This window comes from Triticum dicoccoides, chromosome 6B (genome assembly GCF_002162155.2).
Source record: "Triticum dicoccoides isolate Atlit2015 ecotype Zavitan chromosome 6B, WEW_v2.0, whole genome shotgun sequence".
NCBI classification, from domain to species: Eukaryota; Viridiplantae; Streptophyta; class Magnoliopsida; order Poales; family Poaceae; genus Triticum; species Triticum dicoccoides.
The window spans coordinates 383219811-383238573 of record NC_041391.1 but is presented as its reverse complement, the minus strand read 5'-3'; positions in this window follow the sequence as shown (position 1 = coordinate 383238573).

Below are 18763 nucleotides of genomic sequence, written 5' to 3'. Positions count from 1 at the left end.
CGCTCGTCCTCGCCGGCCCGCCGCCTCCTCCCGCGCCCGAGGCTCCGCGCCGCCCCCACGCCCGAGCCGACGCCCCTCCGCCGTGCCGCGCGTCGACCCTGTTACCTTGGACCGCCGCCTCCCCGCACCATCTGGCAGCCTCCATGGCCGGCGTGCCTTGAAGCTCACCGGAGCCGGCCAAGCTCGCCATCCCCGGCCTCCCTACTCCGCCCTCCACCCAGATCCGGCCACCCCCGCCAACTCCGGCCATCCTCCGGCCAGATCCGCCCTGGTGGATGAGATCCACCAGTTCGGTGAACCAAACGCGCCCGCGCCCGTCACGGATCGCCTCGTCCAGCATCTCCCCGACCACTTCTCGGAGGGTATAATTTTCAGTAAGTCCCTGTTTTCTAACATTCTGGTGCTAACTTTGACATGCCATTACTCCATGTGTGCTACACCATTTCATGCATATAATATATCGAAATGTTCACTGTGAGATGCTCTACATTTTGTTCTATTGTGCCATGCTCGTTTGAGTTCATCTTGTTACCCTAATCATTGTTGCAAGAGTGCTATATGATGTTAACTGTTGTTTGTTAACATAACTTGTTGTTTTGTCTTTTTCATTGCATTTTGTGTGTGCATCCTATGAGCTTGATGTCTACATGAGTGTTGAGCTACATCATGCCATCTTTACATTGGCGCAATCCATGTATTTTTTGTGAGACTTGTAGTGAGTGCGTCGAGCTCGTAAAGTAGGGTACTTGCTGTTACTGTTTTGCTAGTCTGAATCTGCTATACCATGATGCTATATAAACCTGCTTCTACAATTCATTCTATGCATAATCTGGAGATGTTCACTAAGGATGTTTTGTTATACATATCATGCTATATCCATCCATTCCCTTGTTTTCATTTATAGCCTGATGTAGCTTGCTGTTATCTTGCTCTCAAATTGCTAAATAATGTTGTTGTCAGCCTATTAACATTAAGTTCAGTTTTGCCATGAGCTTTGCTAGTGATCCATGAACCCTATAACCATGTTATTGCCATGTTTAGCTTCATAATTATGTCATCGTACTATTTGTTGCCTTATCATGCCATGTAATGCTCTGTGGTGATAGGTACAAGCTCACCAACATGCCTACTTATTGTTGTTCCTGCCATGTCTGAATCTGTCATATCATTTGCCATGTTTGCATGGATGCTACGATGTTTTCTGTTGATATTTGGAATAAGTTCAGTAAGGGAGTTTTGTTTTTTGTCTTTAGTATTAGCATGCCATGCGTTTGTTTGCCATGGTAAGATCCTGTAGCATGTTACTTGCAACCTTTTGAGCATGTTCTAGTGATTTCTGGAGATAGCTCAGTGTTCATGTTTTGTCATGCTTTACCTGTAATTCATGTCCATGCCTTTTGTTATCATGTTAGGATGTTGTAGCATATTTGTTTGATGCTTGCAAGATGCCTAGTTGCTGTTTTGGACAGATTGTTGTTATATCTTGTTTGGAGTGTATGTGTTGCACCGTTGCTCCGTTTTGAGCATGCTCTATATAAAAATTGCTTAGTTTTGCATGTAGATTCATCTTATCATGTTGCATCCTTTTTTTGAGGTGTTTGCTTGATGTTTGGATGCATTTTGCATCAATGCCATGTTTAACTTGCTTTGCTCATATCTTCTAGGCCGTAGCTGTTGGGGAACGTAGTAATTTCAAAAAAAATTCCTACGTACACGCAAGATCATGGTGATGGCATAGCAACGAGAGGGGAGAGTGTTGTCCACGTACCCTCGTAGACCATAAGCGGAAGCGTTAGCACAACGCGGTTGACGTAGTCGTACGTCTTCACGATCCGACCGATCCAAGCACCGAACGTACAGCACCTCCGAGTTCAGCACACGTTCAGCTCGATGACGATCCCCGGGCTCCGATCCAGCAAAGCTTCGGGGATGAGTTCCGTCAGCATGACGGCGTGGTGACGATGATGATGCTCTACCAGCGCAGGGCTTCGCCTAAACTCCGCGACGATATGACCGAGGTGGAATATGGTGGAGGGGGGAACCGCACACGGCTAAGGAACGATTCGTAGATCAACTTGTGTATTATGGGGTGCCCCCCTGCCCCCGTATATAAAGGAGGGAGGGGGAGGTGCGGCCGGCCCCCTTGGGGTGCGCCTGGAGGAGTCCTACTCCCACCGGGAGTAGGACTCCCCCCTCTTGCCTTGGTGGAGAAGGAAAGGGGGAGGGGAAAGAGGAAAGGGGGGCGCCCCCCCCCCCTTCCTTGTCCTATTCGGACTAGGGGGAGGGGGCGCGACCTGCCCTGGCCGGCCCTCCTCTTCTCCCTCATGGCACACTAAGGCCCATTAACCCCCGGGAGGGTCCCGGTAACCCCCCGGTGTTCCGGTAAAATCCCGATTTCACCCGGAACCTTTCCGATGTCCAAACATAGGCTTCCAATATATCAATCTTTATGTCTCGACCATTTCGAGACTCCTCGTCATGTCCATGATCACATCCAGAACTCCGAACAAACTTCGGTACATCAAAACTTATAAACTCATAATAAAACTGTCATCGTAACGTTAAGCGTGCGGACCCTACGGGTTCGAGAACTATGTAGACATGACCTAGAACTATTCTCGGTCAATAACCAATAGCGGAACCTGGATGCCCATATTGGTTCCTACATATTCTATGAAGATCTTTATCGGTCAAACCGCATAACAATATACGTTGTTCCCTTTGTCATCGGTATGTTACTTGCCCGAGATTTGATCGTCGGTATCCAATACCTAGTTCAATCTCGTTACCGGCAAGTCTCTTTACTCGTTCCGTAATGCATCATCCTGTAACCAACTCATTTGGTTACATTGCTTGCAAGGCTTATAATGATGTGCATTACCGAGAGGGCCCGGAGATACCTCTCCGACAATCGAAGTGACAAAACCTAATCTCGAAATACGCCAACTCAACATGTACCTTCGGAGACACCTGTAGTACTCCTTTATAATCACCCAGTTACGTTGTGATGTTTGGTAGTACCCAAAGTGTTCCTCCGGTAAACGGGAGTTGCATAATTCTCATAGTTACAGGAACATGTATAGGTCATGAAGAAAGCAATAGCAATATACTAAACGATCAAGTGCTAGGCTAACGGAATGGGTCATGTCAATCACATCATTCTCCTAATGATGTGATCCCATTAATCAAATGACAACACATGTCTATGGTTAGGAAACATAACCATCTTTGATTAATGAGCTAGTCAAGTAGAGGCATACTAGTGACTATATGTTTGTCTATGTATTCACACATGTATCATGTTTCCGGTTAATACAATTCTAGCATGAATAATAAACATTTATCATGATATGAGGAAATAAATAATAACTTTATTATTGCCTCTAGGGCATATTTCCTTCAGTAGCTCCAAATCTAGTGAACTTTATATGTAACTTAACTAGGATTTTGTGTAGATCATCTTGGTGCATCTTAACTTGCTGTTTAAAAACTTGAATATAAGGTTTATTTAGTTCTGGACCAACTTAGAAACTTGCATATGAGGACTTACCAGAATTGTTATATGTTGTTTCCGGCCTCATTTAAACTTGCTTTGATGTGTTGCTCTTGTATGCATCATCTCTTGCCATGAGTAGCTTCATGTAGCTTTATCATGCATCATGTTTGGTTGTGCATCATGTCATGTTTACGTGTTGTGTGTTTACCTTGTTGTTTGCTCCTTTCCGGTTGTGCTCCTTCTCGTTAGTTCCTGTTTCGTTGCGATCGTGAGGATTCGTTCGTCTACGCTTGGTTCGTCTTCGTGGCTTCATCTTCTTCATGGACTCGTTCTTATTCCTAGCGGGATTTCAGGCAAGATAACCGTCACCTTGGATCTCACTACCATCATTGCTATGCTAGTTGCTTCGTTCTATCGCTTTACTGCGCTTCCTATCATTTGCTCTTCAAGCCTCCCAAATTGCCATGTCAGCCTCTTAACCTTTTTCACCCTTCGTAGCAAACCGTTGCTTGGCTATGTTACCGCTTTTGCTCAGCCCCTCTTATAGCGTTGTTAGTTGCAGGTGAAGTTGAAGATTGCTCCATGGTGGACAGGATTATGTTGGGATATCACAATATCTCTTATTTAATTAATGCATCTATATACTTGGTAAAGGGTGGAAGGCTCGGCCTTATGCCTAGTGTTTTGTTCCACTCTTGCCGCCCTAGTTTCCGTCATATCGGTATTATGTTCCCGGATTTTGCGTCCCTAATGCGGTTGGGTGATTTATGGGACCCCCTTGACAGTTCGCCTTGAATAAAACTCCTCCAGCAAGGCCCAACATTGGTTTTACCATTTGCCTACCACCTATACCTTTCCCTTGGGAGTAATTAACCCGAGGGTCATCTTTTTTTAGCCCCCCCCCAGGCCGATGCTTGTCTAAGTGTTGGTCCAAACTAGAGCACCGTGCGGGACCATCCCTTGGCAACTTGGATTACGTCGGTACCTATACGCTTCGCTTATCCGTTGTGTCCTGAGAACGAGATACGTGCGACTCCTATCGGGATTGTCGACACATCGGGCGGCTTTGCTGGTCTTGTTTTACCATTGTCGAAATGTCTTGTAAACCGGGATTCCGAGACTGATCGGGTGTTCCTGGGAGAAGGAATATCCTTCGTTGACCGTGAGATCTTGTGATGGGCTAAGTTGGGACACCTCTGCAGGGTATAAACTTTCGAGAGCCGTGCCCGCGGTTATGTGGCAGATGGGAATTTGTTAATGTCCGGTTGTAGATAACTTGGCACCAGATTCAAATTAAAATGCATCAACCGCGTGTGTAGACGTGGTCTCTTTTCAGCGGAGCCTGAGAAGTGAACACGGTTTGTGGGTTATGTTTGACGTAAGTAGGAGTTCAGGATCACTTCTTGATCATTGCTAGCTTCATGACCATTCCGTTTGCTCTCTTCTCGCTCTTATTTGCGTATGTTAGCCGCCATTTATGCTTAGTCGCTGCTGCAACCTCACCACTTTACCCCTTCCTTTTCCATTAAGCTTTTCTAGTCTTGATACCCATGGTAATGGGAATGGGATTGCTGAGTCCTCGTGGCTCACAGATTACTATAACAATAGTTGCAGGTACAGGTGATGTGATGATCATGACATGAGAGCAATGTTTGCTTGTTTTGGAGTTCTTCTTCTGCTTCTTCTTCGATCAGGGGATAGGTTCCAGGTCGGCAGCCTGGGCTAGCAGGGTGGATGTCGTTTGAGTTTCTGTTTGTGTTTCATCCATAGTCGGATGGTGCTCTTATGTAAGATGATGTTGTATTCGTGTGGCATTGTATGCCTTTTGTATGTATCCCCATCTATTATGTAATGTTGATGTAATGATATCCACCTTGCCAAAGCGTGTCAATATGCGGTTCTATCCTTTGGTGGGACCTTCGAGTCCCTTTAGGATAGTATAGCATACTGCGCGTGACATACTAACACTGTACACCCGTTGGTCAAATTATTATGTGATGCTCCTCATAGTGAAGTGACAAGACCCTGCGCCAGAGATGACACCTGAGTATAGGCGCCATGTTCGGCATACCATAGTCAGCCTCACTGTCTACAGTGACTATCATCATGGCTGTAGAGCTAGCCTGCTTACAACTAGCCATGTGCGACATAATTTCCCATGCGTGATGCCCGTGCATTGCACGGAACACCAAGATTGGGTGTGGACGGCACCGGCAGCGGCCATCTCGCCATATTTTTCCACGGCCTTCTAGATGTGGTGGGGAGGAGATAAGGCTGATTGTGAGAGACAAGGAGTTGTTTGTAAATAGGGAACAAGTGCGGGCTTCTTTTTGCAAAAATGGAGAAGTTTGGTTTGTATGCGTCAGATCTAGATCTGACGGCTATTGGTGAAAGATGGGAGGCTCAACATCATCACCAACTCAGGACTTGTTTGATTCGCAAGATTTTGAAAACATAGGAATAGGACACGGCAATATTACAAGTTTCAAACTAATATTACAAATGTTAGGAGTAATGCTGCACCTATGAAGAGGGAATTACAAGGAAGTTTACATAAGAGCTTTCGTTACTTTAGGTGGATGCAGCATTATCGTACAAACTAAAATCCACCGCCCTAACAAGTCACTAATGGGCAAATAAGTTTTCGAGTCTCTGGCCACTTGATGTTTCAAAAACAAACTCAGCTTCTGCGAAGACTTTGTCATTTAGGCTTAGACGCTTGCGGTGATCAGCACGCCTTTCATTGTTGCGCCAGAGAACGCCAAACCTCATTACCTTGAGCACACTTGCCTCCAGAACAAAGAATCTGGCCAATTTAATCTCAGATGTGCTGCCTCGGTAGTCGATCAAATCAATTTCTATAAGATGGAGATCAAGGCATTCGATGAGATTGTTATAGTGCAGCATATTTTTCACTTTCGGGTCTTTTTTATCTACAAAAGAAGAGAACATAGTAGAGCAGCTGGCTGTATAAGATTGCTGTGTCATCAAGAGGTACCAATATCATTCGCTCATGCGATAGGGTTGGCTGGCTAGTGATATTTTTTCTCTCTCTCTCTCTCTTTCTGTTTCCTCTCATTTAACTAGGAGCACGTGAAGAGCTTGGGCATTTGTTGCCTTCCACTATGTGTCTGATGCCATATTTCGCAAAAGTATGCCACATAATATGCATCGATGTCAAATCAAAAGATTTTGGCACCGCTCTCGCGATGTGAGAGAGTTGGTACTGTTGTGCACACAGACCCATATGTATAAACAAATCAATCAAACCAACTACACCAGCCTCTCACTCTCCCAAACAAGTGTTTTTTTATTGCCTCAGTCCACTCTCTCTCCCACGCAGTGTTTTTTCATTGTGTGAGTTAATTTGGCACCGGAGCAAAGTAGGTGATCCAGATTGGGGCACCCGGTGAGCAACGGAGGGGCATCGATGCCAAATGCGTCACAAGTGAATTTGGCACGTGTTTTGGCCTACATAGCCCACTTTTGTACTCCCTCCGTCCCAAAATTCTTGTCTTAAATTTGTGTAAATACGGATGTATCTAGTTACATTTTAGTGTTAGATACATCTGTATCTAAACAAATGTAAGACAAGAATTTTGGGACGGAGGGAATACTACCTCATATTTAGTATAAAAGTTTGACCATAGATTTACCTAAGAAAATGCCAATGCATGTCACTAAAAATTACACCATTTGAAATTATGTTCAAATACGAATCCAACGATATAGTTCTTAGTGACATGCATTAACATTTTGTCAGTTAAATCTGTGGTCAAATTTTGATACTACAAAATTGGAAGAGTAAACCAGGACGGAGGTAGTACTTGCTCTTAGGGTAACCATAGAGTTACTGGAGTAGTCCAATTTACTTTCCACTATGACTAGCCTAGGCTACTATAGTAGTACAGCATAAAAACGATGCAGGTGATCATGTGAGAAAAAAATCTAAAAACATTTCTTTCGGTGCAGTGCGTAGATGCAATTTTGAACACTACACTTGTCATCATAATTTGGGAAAATTACAAAAAAAATTAAGCTACGTTGTGATTACGGTTTACTAATAGGAAAGAAGTTTCACCTCGATGAGTAGCTTCTCCGTGCATGGAAAGCATGTAAGGAATCCAACAACTTGATCCAGATTGGGGCCGATAGATTTTAGTGCCAAGATTTTCACTGTGCGCATGGACTAGGTCAAGCTTGTGGGAATCATTTTCTGGAAGACGGTCGTAAATACATCAAGAAGAAATTTAAAAATGTGAATTTCAAGAAGACGGAGAAGAAGATGAGTTATGTACCTGAATGATTATGGATCCAATAAAGAGTTCAGAGAATTTGGCAGACGAGTACACCAACGCTGTCAATTTCGGTGCGTCAATGACCCTGATTTTTGTTGGACCTTCTAGATCCGATACAAGCAATCTCTCCAGGAAAGGCGCATTCTCAATGACCATAATGTGGAACAGCTGGAGTGATATCTTCCCAAATGATGTCTTATTATGGGGCCAGCAAGATACATAAGTCCATTGGAGATTTGTCGAGGTGATGTGGAGGCTAATGAACCCGTGGATCTGCTCAAGACGAAGATACTCGAGCGCAGTACAGCTGCGGAGCAGGTGCTCCATAACCTTCTTTGAGATGACAACGTCGAAGAGGTCGAGATGGTTGAGTTGAGGGAGAAGAAGGGCGAGCGCGGCATTAATCTAGGGAAGATAGCAGGAGCTGAAGCTGGCGCCGCACAGCGTTGGCGTGAGGCAGAGCACGGACGGTGGAACAGAGCAACATCGTCCAGCTTCAAAGCTGAGCTCCTCGAGCTGATCTAGGGCGGGGGATAAGAACCACTCGTCGAACTTGGGTTGGACCTTGCAGTTGGTACTGAACATGCGGATGTCAAGGCGTCTGGCTGGCCCAGGGTGCGATGAAAGGATCTTGGAGACTGCGGCCATGCGTTTGCAATCCTTGTCACAGAGGCAGCTGTCGACGGTGAGGTTGAGGGGGACGCGGTGCCAGAGGGGGCGCCACTGTCGGGAGAGCAGGGCGGTCCACACGGCAGATTTGGTGGGGAGGAGGCTGATGATGACGAGCAGCATGTCGTCGGGGAGGCTGCTGATGAAGTCCAGGCTCGCCGGATGCGGTTTTGGCTCGAGCCGCCTCCGCTTGTTGGCTGCCTCGCCGTCCATCTCAACCGGCGGTGACACCGGTGTACACGTGTGCTGGTATGTGCTGTGTGCTGGGTGTGCGCGAGTACGTCCTTCTGTGCATGCTGTCGCACAGTGGTGAATTATGCGCGAGTGTGTCCTTCACGCGCAAGAAGTGTGTCCTCAATGCACCCTCAATTTACTAGCATGCGGGGTGCTACCCTGAGTGGTTTCGACTTTGTTTACTTCACCGCATGTCAGATGGGCCTCTAGTTTACTTATTTTCACCCACTGCCACATGGGCCAGCACACGAAGATACAGAACACGAGCTGACAAGGCATCATGTGGATTGGTTGACCGGTCAACTAAACAATATACGGAGCTATACGCTGACGTAGTGAGCATATAATCCGTCGGTATAGAGAGTTTGAGTGAGAGGGGGGCCGTGAGAGATAGAAGAGAGAGAGAGAGAGAGAAAGAGCTACTCCCTCCGTTAGATAATGTAGTTCCAACATTTTTTTAAAGTCAAACTTTTGAAACTTTGACCAAGTTTATAAAGAAATTACTTATATCAACAATACCAAAGATAAATGATAGTATGAAGTAAGTACATGTGATGATAAATCTAATGATCGTTCCAGATGTAAATGTTTTTCTCCACATATACCTGGTCAAACTTTTCTGAGGTTTGACTTTTCAAAACATCCATATGCTAATGGACGTGACAGAGTCCCTAACTAGAGAGAGAGAGAGAGAGAGAAATAGAAAGAGTGAGTGAAAAAGTGTGTGTGCGTGTGTGAAAGACACATGGATAACACACGATAAAACTAGAGAAAAAGAGTGTGTGTCTTATGCAAACATATCACACATGCATCTTCGACAACGGAGGCAAGGTGAGGAGATAGTGTGTGGTTGTTTGGAACCGAGAGAGCAAGACCCCTAGCACGTGGCCAAGAGGGGTCTGACAAATAAGGGAGAGAGGTCGAGAGAGACGTACGGAGAAAATGCAGACATGGGGAGGAGAGAGTGTATGTTTGTCATAGAGAGATCCCCCGGAGATTGTGATGGGATTACATGGGTGGGAGATCGAGTGACAAGGTGTGTGCACGATAGAAGATGCCCCGAGAGATATCTAGATAGATGTGTGGATGGAAGGGAACAATAGGTGTGTTCCTGATGGCTAGTGAGAGATAATCATACTTAGGAGGGGGAGTGCTTGCACCTATGATGGAGCGAGGGATTATGGTACTTAGGGGGGTGCGTGTCACATGGAGAGAGAACAAGGGCGGAGAGTGTTGGATGGGTCTATATGTATAGCGCGAGCGAGACATGTGTATTTGTGAACCAGGGAGATATAAGGTCAGTTTGGTTTGCGTCCTGAGCACCTTTTGCCTGGCCTGGGGTTGTGCCTGGATTTCATGCACGCTTGTTTGGTTGCTACCCTATGAAAAAGAAAGCCCGCCTGGCCTGGATTCCCTTGCACTTTAATTAGCCTGGCTGGACTCCAGACACTGCAAGTAGCCTGGCCCAGGCGACCGATTTCGAATGCCTGGCCGTGCCTGGTCGTGCGGCCACGAGGCTAACAGCAGCTTGGATGGATATTAGCATTAAATAATTGCTGCATGGACTGATTGATGGGATGTTGATGCTTTTCCTGGCCCAGGCATGAACCAAACGCTTCAGCACCACACAAGCCTGGCCAAGAAGAAATATTTTACATCTCACGTCCACACCAGGAAGTACTGGCCAACAAGGAATGAGGGTCAAGTCACGAACCAAACTGACCAATAAAGTTCAAGAGAGATCGAGGAGCCCCGATAAGGCTGAGTGGTGCGTCAGATAGCTGAGAGGGGAAAAGAGATATTCCATCCGCTCGATAATGCAGTGCATGTAAATTTTTTAGAAGTCAAAGTTTGGAAACTTTGATCAGGTTTACGCAAATGTTATTTATATCTACAATACCAAAGATACATCATACAAAACTACATCTCATGGTGAATCTAATCGTATATGTTTGTCGTTCAAGATGTAATTGTTTTTCTCCACGTACATGGTCAAACTTTGTGATGTTTGACTTTTCAATAAATCTATATGCTATATACCGAGGAGATTACCTAAGTCGAGACAGATCAAGTGCGTGTGAAGGAGAATGAGTAAGTGTGCAAAAAGAGTATGTGTGTGAAAGAGAAAGTGACAATAAACGATAGATTACAGAGAGTGTGTGTTATTTCGTTTCTTATGCGAACATATCATGCATGCATCTCCGAGATAGAAAAGCGAGGCGAGGAGATACACGAACATAGCTAGTGTGTGATTGTTTGCAACGGAGAGAGACACCCCTGTAGCACATGTCCAATAGAGGTCTGGCCAACAAGGAACAAAGGTCGAGAGGGACACATGGAGGACATGGATGCATGGGGAGGGAGAGAGGGTGTGTTTGTGATAGAGAGATCCCCTCGAGATCGTGAGGGGACTATATGGGTGGGAGATCGAGGGAGGTGCGTGCGCGATAGAAAGATGCCCCGAGAGAAATCGAGATAGACCATGCACATGTTTGTGATGGAGACTAAGATTAGCTAGTCATATACATATAGGGGGGACTGCGTGTGCCTACAGTTGAGTGAGAGACCATCATACTTGGCTAGCTAGGCATGAGATTGTGTGTGTGTGCGTGTGAGATGGAGATGGAACGAGGGAGAGAGATAGAGTTTTAGATGGTCCTATCGAGCGCGAGTGAGATATGCATGTGTATGTGTGACCCAGGTAGATGGAGAGTTTGAGAGAGAGGGGGAAGAGCTCCGAGACGACAGAGTGGTGCGTGAGAGAGCTACGGGCAATGAGCCAAGGAATTTGTGTGCGTACGATGAGTCCACCCAAGATAGCTAGCTTGGACTAGCTAGAGTGTCATACATAGTGTGCGAGAGAGACCTATAGATGGAGTATATATGCATGCGAACTAGAAAGACCCCCCCCCCCACACACACACACAAAAAAGAGAGAGAGATGGAGAGAAAGGGAGAGGGACCAACAAGGTTTGTGTGTTGGATGCGTGCAACAGAATTGAAGATTGTCGGCGAGAGAGAGAGAGAGAGAGAGAGAGAGAGAGAGAGCAGGAGTCCGGGAGAGGGGGAGGTTGCGTTTTATGCATCAAAGACTGATATAAACCATGTTTCGATATAAATTTGCATTCAAATATTTAAATTGGAGAACATGTTATCTGCAATTCACACATGAACGGATATATGCGTATATCAAACAAGTTCATTAATTTGACTTTCAACATGTTCATGGAGTACTATAATATTGTACAACATGCTACTCGATTGAGGTGTTCAATTTTGGATTTAGTTCACTATTTTGACCTAGTGAACGAGCTATTTCATTGAATCGAGATATTTCGTTTTGGGTTTGATTCGCGTTTTTGAGTGGGTCAACTATTTGTCATATAGTAAATCGCTAGCAACGAGCATGTAAAGACACATTACTCCCGAGCATCATCTCTCCATCTAAAAAAGAAGTGGCAAGTTAATATTTCAAAATTTGATTCGAATCGACTTGGTAAGGTAGCGTGGATGCTCGTTCTCCCAAAATCTGAACGAACCATTAAACATCCTCTGCTCAGTGGAATTCACCCGAGCAAATAAATGGGAGACGCGAAATTACCGTCCGATGTGGGACACACATCAATTGGCCTGTTGTACATCGAGGGTAGGTTCGTAACTTCGTCCAAGCGCGCCTTCTCCTCGGCCAAAATGACATGTGTCGAATAATTCAGAAACCATGGTCAGCAAAACACGCTCTGCTCGCCCAAAATAACTCGCGCCCACTATTTCAAAACACGCTCTCCTCGCCCAAAATCGCTCGCGCCCACTATATTTCAAAACACGCCCTCCTCGCCCAAAATCGCTCCCGCCCACTATTTGGGGAGAAGCAAAGTTACTCTACTATCCCCGAACCTCAGTACACAGACCCAAGCCGAGAAGCCTAAAGGCAAGGGTAGAACTATAACTCCCCCTCACATTTCAGACAAATGCATCCGTAAGACATGGTTCCACTCCCCTCCCAATCCCCCCCCCCCATTCATTCCTCATGGGGACCAAATCACCTTCTCCCCGGGAAGCTCCCTTCTCCCGAGCCGCGAAACCTCAACCCCTCCTCCATGGTGCCCCCCACCGCACCAATTTCACAGTCGCCCTCCTCCCTAATGCCGGAGACGTTGTCCATTTGCCGTCGTGCACTAGGCCGTGTGCCTCTTACTTCGTGCTGCTGGAGCTGCCTCGACGATGGCCGCGTGAACCATATTGGAGCTGATTCACCCCCACCTTTGTTCATGGCGTCGGAGCGGCTCCAACTACGGATCCATCCAGAGTCCCGGCGCTGCTTCCCCGTAGCCGTTGACCGTCGCGGCATCGCGGTTTCCCTGCCGCCGGTTGCCACCACAACCGCACTGGCCTCACCGACTCGGCAGCTGGACCTGCCTACTTCACCATGCTGCCAGATAGGTCGCACCCTCATCTCAAATCACTTTATTTAGGCGTCAGTTGTCTGAATTTTTATTCTAGGCCAATCGATTCCCAATGGGAAGTAGCACCCCTCGAGGCGGTGAAGCTCCTAGGCTGCCGGTTGGCTGGTGTCTAACGTAAGGGTGCGGGGCCGCAAGTTCGCCGTGGAAGCAGCACTTAGATGGCTATCTTAGAGTTGCGTGGGTTGAAGGTACTGCCGCCGCCGGATCTGGATGACAAGGAGTCTTTGTGGATTGGCCCGGGGGCGGTGCAACCACGGAAGTGCGATGGTGCGGGGAGCGGGGTTTTCGCCGAGGCCACGGACTGCGGAGGCAGGCTGCTCTGCCATTGGTCACTGGCTCTTCGGGGAAGATTCCGAATAGTGTCAGCCGGGAGGCACAAGACGGCCATCAAGCCAACCGGCGTAGATCGGACAGTACCAAAATAAAATAAAATCGTGTTACCCCAATTTAGTCTTCAATCAACAGACGTGTGACCACTCTCGTACCTTGTTGTTGATCTCTTAGTGTATTTCTTCAGATCAAAGAGATATGTCGTTCTTAACATTATGTGTTATCTGCATCTTCAGCCACACCGTCTTCTGACTCACCGCAGCTGCTCCAACAATGGAAGCATACACCAGAAGGGAGCTATAGTCCCCACTCAACAGTTCCCTGCATCGAATGTGCTTGCCCGACATGGACAGCCACAATAACTGCAGGGCCATCGATAAGTCAGCACATGATGCTCACTCCTATGGATGGCAGCCAGATAGGTTGTACCCTCATCTTACCTGTGTGCAACATTTATGGCTTTGTTATTCATCTAAGCATGGAAAATAGATTATCTCATTTCATTGTATATTCATGCTGATCTCTTACTGGCCTTGTTCAGGAGTTAACGCTGTTCCATAGTTCAGCTAAGATACTTGTTTTTTAGGTAACGCTGTTCCATAGTTATCATCCATCAGCCAATGCTATCCCACAGGTTGGTGATTATAGTATTATACCACTTCTACTATTACCTATGTCTTTCTTTAATACTTTTGTGTGCCATCTAGTTAATCTCGATTACAAATGATACATATTCTGTAACTTTCATCTTGTGTTCTCCCTTTAGTTTTTGAGACATGTTGCTACTAGTTAACCCCAGTCCTACTATTTATGTCGTCTCCTACAGGCACTCATTACATAAATCTAACTACTAGTTGTCTTCCATGCATGTCAGATATAATTGCACACACTGATATATCCACAAGAACCTCACGGAGCAATGTAAAGGCCAATAAAGTTGATGTCAATGATACCCAATATGATGGAACATGTAAAGGCAGTTCTTCAGAAGACTTGCAGAAAGATGATGAATCCTCTTCACCCCACAAGGTCCTTGCTCTAACTTGGCCTGTGATATGGGTACAACATGCATATAATGTCCTGGAGTGTATCTACTCTGTTGCAATGCCATGTGCTTAGCATGCTGATCATGCATGTAAATATGTCATGCCTTCCTGTTTTTCAGTACCTATTCCATTCATGATAACATGTTTTCAAATTCAAGTACAGTCATTCTACTCTATCGCAATGCCATCTGCTTAATTTGGACATCATGCTTCTGAATATCTTATGCATTGTTATTCATCAGTATGTACTTCATCTGTCTACCATACCATGTTTTTTTACATTGAAGTGTTGTTCTAGTGCTCTGTTGCAATGCCATCTTAGTTTCCCAATCATACATGTTATGTTGCCTTAGTTTTTTCTGTACGTATTCCGCTAGCATACAGTTTTACATTCAACTAGTGTTTTTTACTGTGTTGTCCTGTCGTATCCCTAGCTCTTACACCATACTCCCTCTGTCCGAATTACATGTTGCCGAAATGGATAAAAAGGATGTATCTAGAACTGAAATACACCTAGACCCATCCATTTTTTTCCGGATGGAGGGAATACATGTCAATATGACATGCCTTTCTATTCTTCAGTACCTATTCCATCTCTCTGTTGTAGCATGTTTTATAATTAAAACACCGTTCTTCTATACAAGGCATGCAAGGGGAAGAAGACTATGTTAGAATCTGAAGGGTTACAAACAAGACCTTTGCAAAAGATCCAAACGCCGGGAGATAATAAACCAACTCTAGTTTTTATAGATACTGCTCCAGCACAGAGAAACCCAACTCCTACTGATAATAAGCAGATTCCAGTGGCCAAAGAACTAGTCTGCTCCAGTCCAGCAAAAATATGTCAACTCCATTCTAAGAAGTGTGTGCGTATCCTTGCATCATGAAATTTTATAGCATGCTGATCATATTTTCTACCTATTTCTTACCCATCTCTCTTTTAGAAAATAAGCTTAACAGATAGAAGAATTTCTGCACTGGTATCATTTGTGAGGAAAGATTCTTGTAGTAATTCTCTGTGCTCCAATGTAGAAGTAAGTACCTGTTGTATATCACTATATTTTTACATCAGCATGTATATTGTTAATTTAGTTGTAGCAAAATGTATGATTAAAGGCCACAATGTTGATTTTTGTAAGGAAAACTGTCTGGTAGTTTTGCATCCTGAGCTGCATGAGTGTACAATCTCATATCAGTGGGTTTGAATACATTGGTTCTGCAGTGGGTTTTTAGTGTTTTTTTACTATGTTGTCCTGTCGTATCCCTAGCTCTTACATCATACTCCCTCCGTCTAGATTACATGTCACAGAAATGGATAAAACTGGATGTATCTAGAACTGAAATACGCCTAGACCCATCCATTTATTTCTGGATGGAGGGATTACATGTCAATATGTCATGCCTTTCTATTCTTCAGTACCTATTCCATCTCTGTTGTAGCATGTTTTATAACTGAAGCACCATTCTTCTATATAAGGCATGCTAGGGGAAGACGGCTATGTTAGAATCTAAAGGGTTGCAAACCAGGACTTTGCAAAAGATCCAAACGCTAGGAGATAATAAACCAACTCCATTTTTCATAGATACTGCTCCAGCACAGAGAAACCCAACTCCCACTGATAATAAGCAGATTCCAGTGGCCAAAGAACTAGTCCGCTTCAGTCCAGCAAAAGAATGTCAACTCCATTCTAAGAAGCGTGTGAGTATCCTCGCATCATGAAATTTTATAACATTCTGATCATATTTTCTACATGTTTCTTACCCATCTCTCTTTTAGAAAATAAGGTTAAATGATAGAAGACTTCCTCCATTGGGATCGTATTCGAGGAAAATATCTTGCGGGAATTCTCTGTGCTCCAATGTTGATGTAAGTACCTGTTGTATATCACTATATTTTTACATCAGCATGTATTTTGTTAATCAGCGTGAATCTAACCTTTATCTGATCTAAAATTAGTTGTAGCAAAATGTTAAAGGCGCCAATGTTGATTTTTGTAAGGAAAACTGCCTGGTAGTTTTGCATACTGAGCTGCATGAGTGTACTATCTCATATCACGCACATTACTGAATTGTAGTGCTTCTCTGGTTGCCCATTCATTCATTGTGTCAATGTTGCTTTCGTATTACCTTACCTGGCTAATGATAGCTATGCCATATTGTGTTAATTTGGTGTAGGCTAGTTGCCCAAACGTTCGTTGTGTCAATGTTGCTTTCCTATTATCTAACTTGGCCAATGATAGCAATGCTAGTGTGTTAATTTGGTGCAGGCTACTGAAGATAAGAAGACAAATTCTGAAAACAGCAAGGCAACCCCATTGTTTCTTTCCAATAAATCTTGGCCAGGTAATATGGCAATAACTCATGATTAATGTGTTTGGTTCCCCTCCTAATTTATGTTATGATGCAGTGGTCGAGACACTCTCCACTATCAATAATACAAGCCTGCCAAAATCGACATCTGAATCTGTTCAGTATCCTTTGTCTCGAATGCAACGGAATAAATGTATGTTTGTGAACCAATTAATGGCTGAAGCAATGATGGAAATGGTGGAGGAATCGGAGCTGCAGAGTCGTGCAACACAACAACTGATCAATGTTTTCAGAGACAGTGTAGCAAAGTAGCAAGAACTTTCCCACATGCTTATGGGCGTCATCTGTGCTAAGGTTGCAGATTGTGACGTTGTAGATCGTTAGGTTCTGCTCATTTATTTGCATTGGCATCAATCTTTGATTGCCTAGTGGATGTAATTTCCTGTAATATATGCTGGATGTGCAATGTTTTTCCCTGTATGTCGTAACTTTGCTTGATCGGTTTTGGTCCTGTGCATAATTGCTCGTCGTAATGGGCTCAAATTATCTAATTTGGCCTAAAGACATGTACGAACTTTAGTGGGCCCATTAAGTTAATGGGCCGTTACTAGGCCGAAAGTTAATGGTCGGCCCTCTTACCTCCCGGTCGTTAACAGGCCGACATTGAAGCGGGCAACAGGTGGACCCAATTGATTTCACGAGCCGTTAACAGGCCGTTACTAAGTTTGGGCTACATATGGCCCAACTATACTGTAGGCCTTTAGCAAGCCGAAAGAGACAGCGGGCTTGTACTAGACCATGAAGAGCATGGGCCGCTAAGAGGCCGAAAGTCAGGTCGTATTGTAAATGGCCCAACTGTGTTGTGGGCCTTTAGCAGGCCAAAAGAGAAACCGGGCTGGTATTGGACCATGAAGGGCATGGGCCGTTAAAAGGCCAAAACAAAGGTCCAAATACAAATGGCCCAACTCATTTATGGTCCGTTAACAGGCTGAAAGGCACACAGGGCCGGGAATTGGCCCAACACTTAAATGGGTCACTAAAAGGCCAAAACTCAGGTCCGACTACAAATGGTCCAACTGATTTATGGGCCATCAACAGGCTGAAAGAGACACCGGGCCGGAAATTGGCCCAACACTTAAATGGGCCACTAAAAGGCCGAAACTCAGGTCCGACTACAAATGGCCCATCTGATTTATGGGCTGTCAATAGGCTGAAAGACACACCGGGCCGGAAATTAGCCCAACATTTAAATGGGTCGCTAAAAGTATGAAAGATGTACATCCTGAAAATTGGCCCATCCATTGAATGGGCCGTTAACAGGCCGAAATCTCATCGGACCGATATTGAGCCCAAATATATAGTGGGTTGTTAACGGGCTCGAACTGACGATGGGCTGCAATGGTGTTAAATCTTTAACGAGCCGTTGACGGGCCGAATATGGGCCGGCCTGCTAGTTTTTACTAGGCCGGCCTTTTTCACCGGAATGGGCCACTGTTGGGCCATGCCATGTGTCGACCTATCATAGGCGCCTCCTGTCCAATGAGTGGATGACATCTATTCCCACGGTGAGGCAACACGTGTTTCCTGCGACCAATGATGATTTTACACGTGGAAAATCCACATTGGTCCGCGCTGTTAACGGGTTATCGGATCCAAAACCGAACGCGATAGCTTAATGGCGTTCCATTACAGTGGATGCCACGTGTTGGTCACCCTTGATGAAAGCACTTCTACGATGCGTGATTTATCGTCATGGAAGTGGACACCTCCGTGATGATAATTTTGGTAATGTTATGGAACACTTCTACGACAACACATGTATGACTATATTGATTCTGTCATAAAATCGTCATGGATGTACATGCATGACAAAAACCGCGACCTACTGTGACGAACACGTATCATCACGGAAGTGTA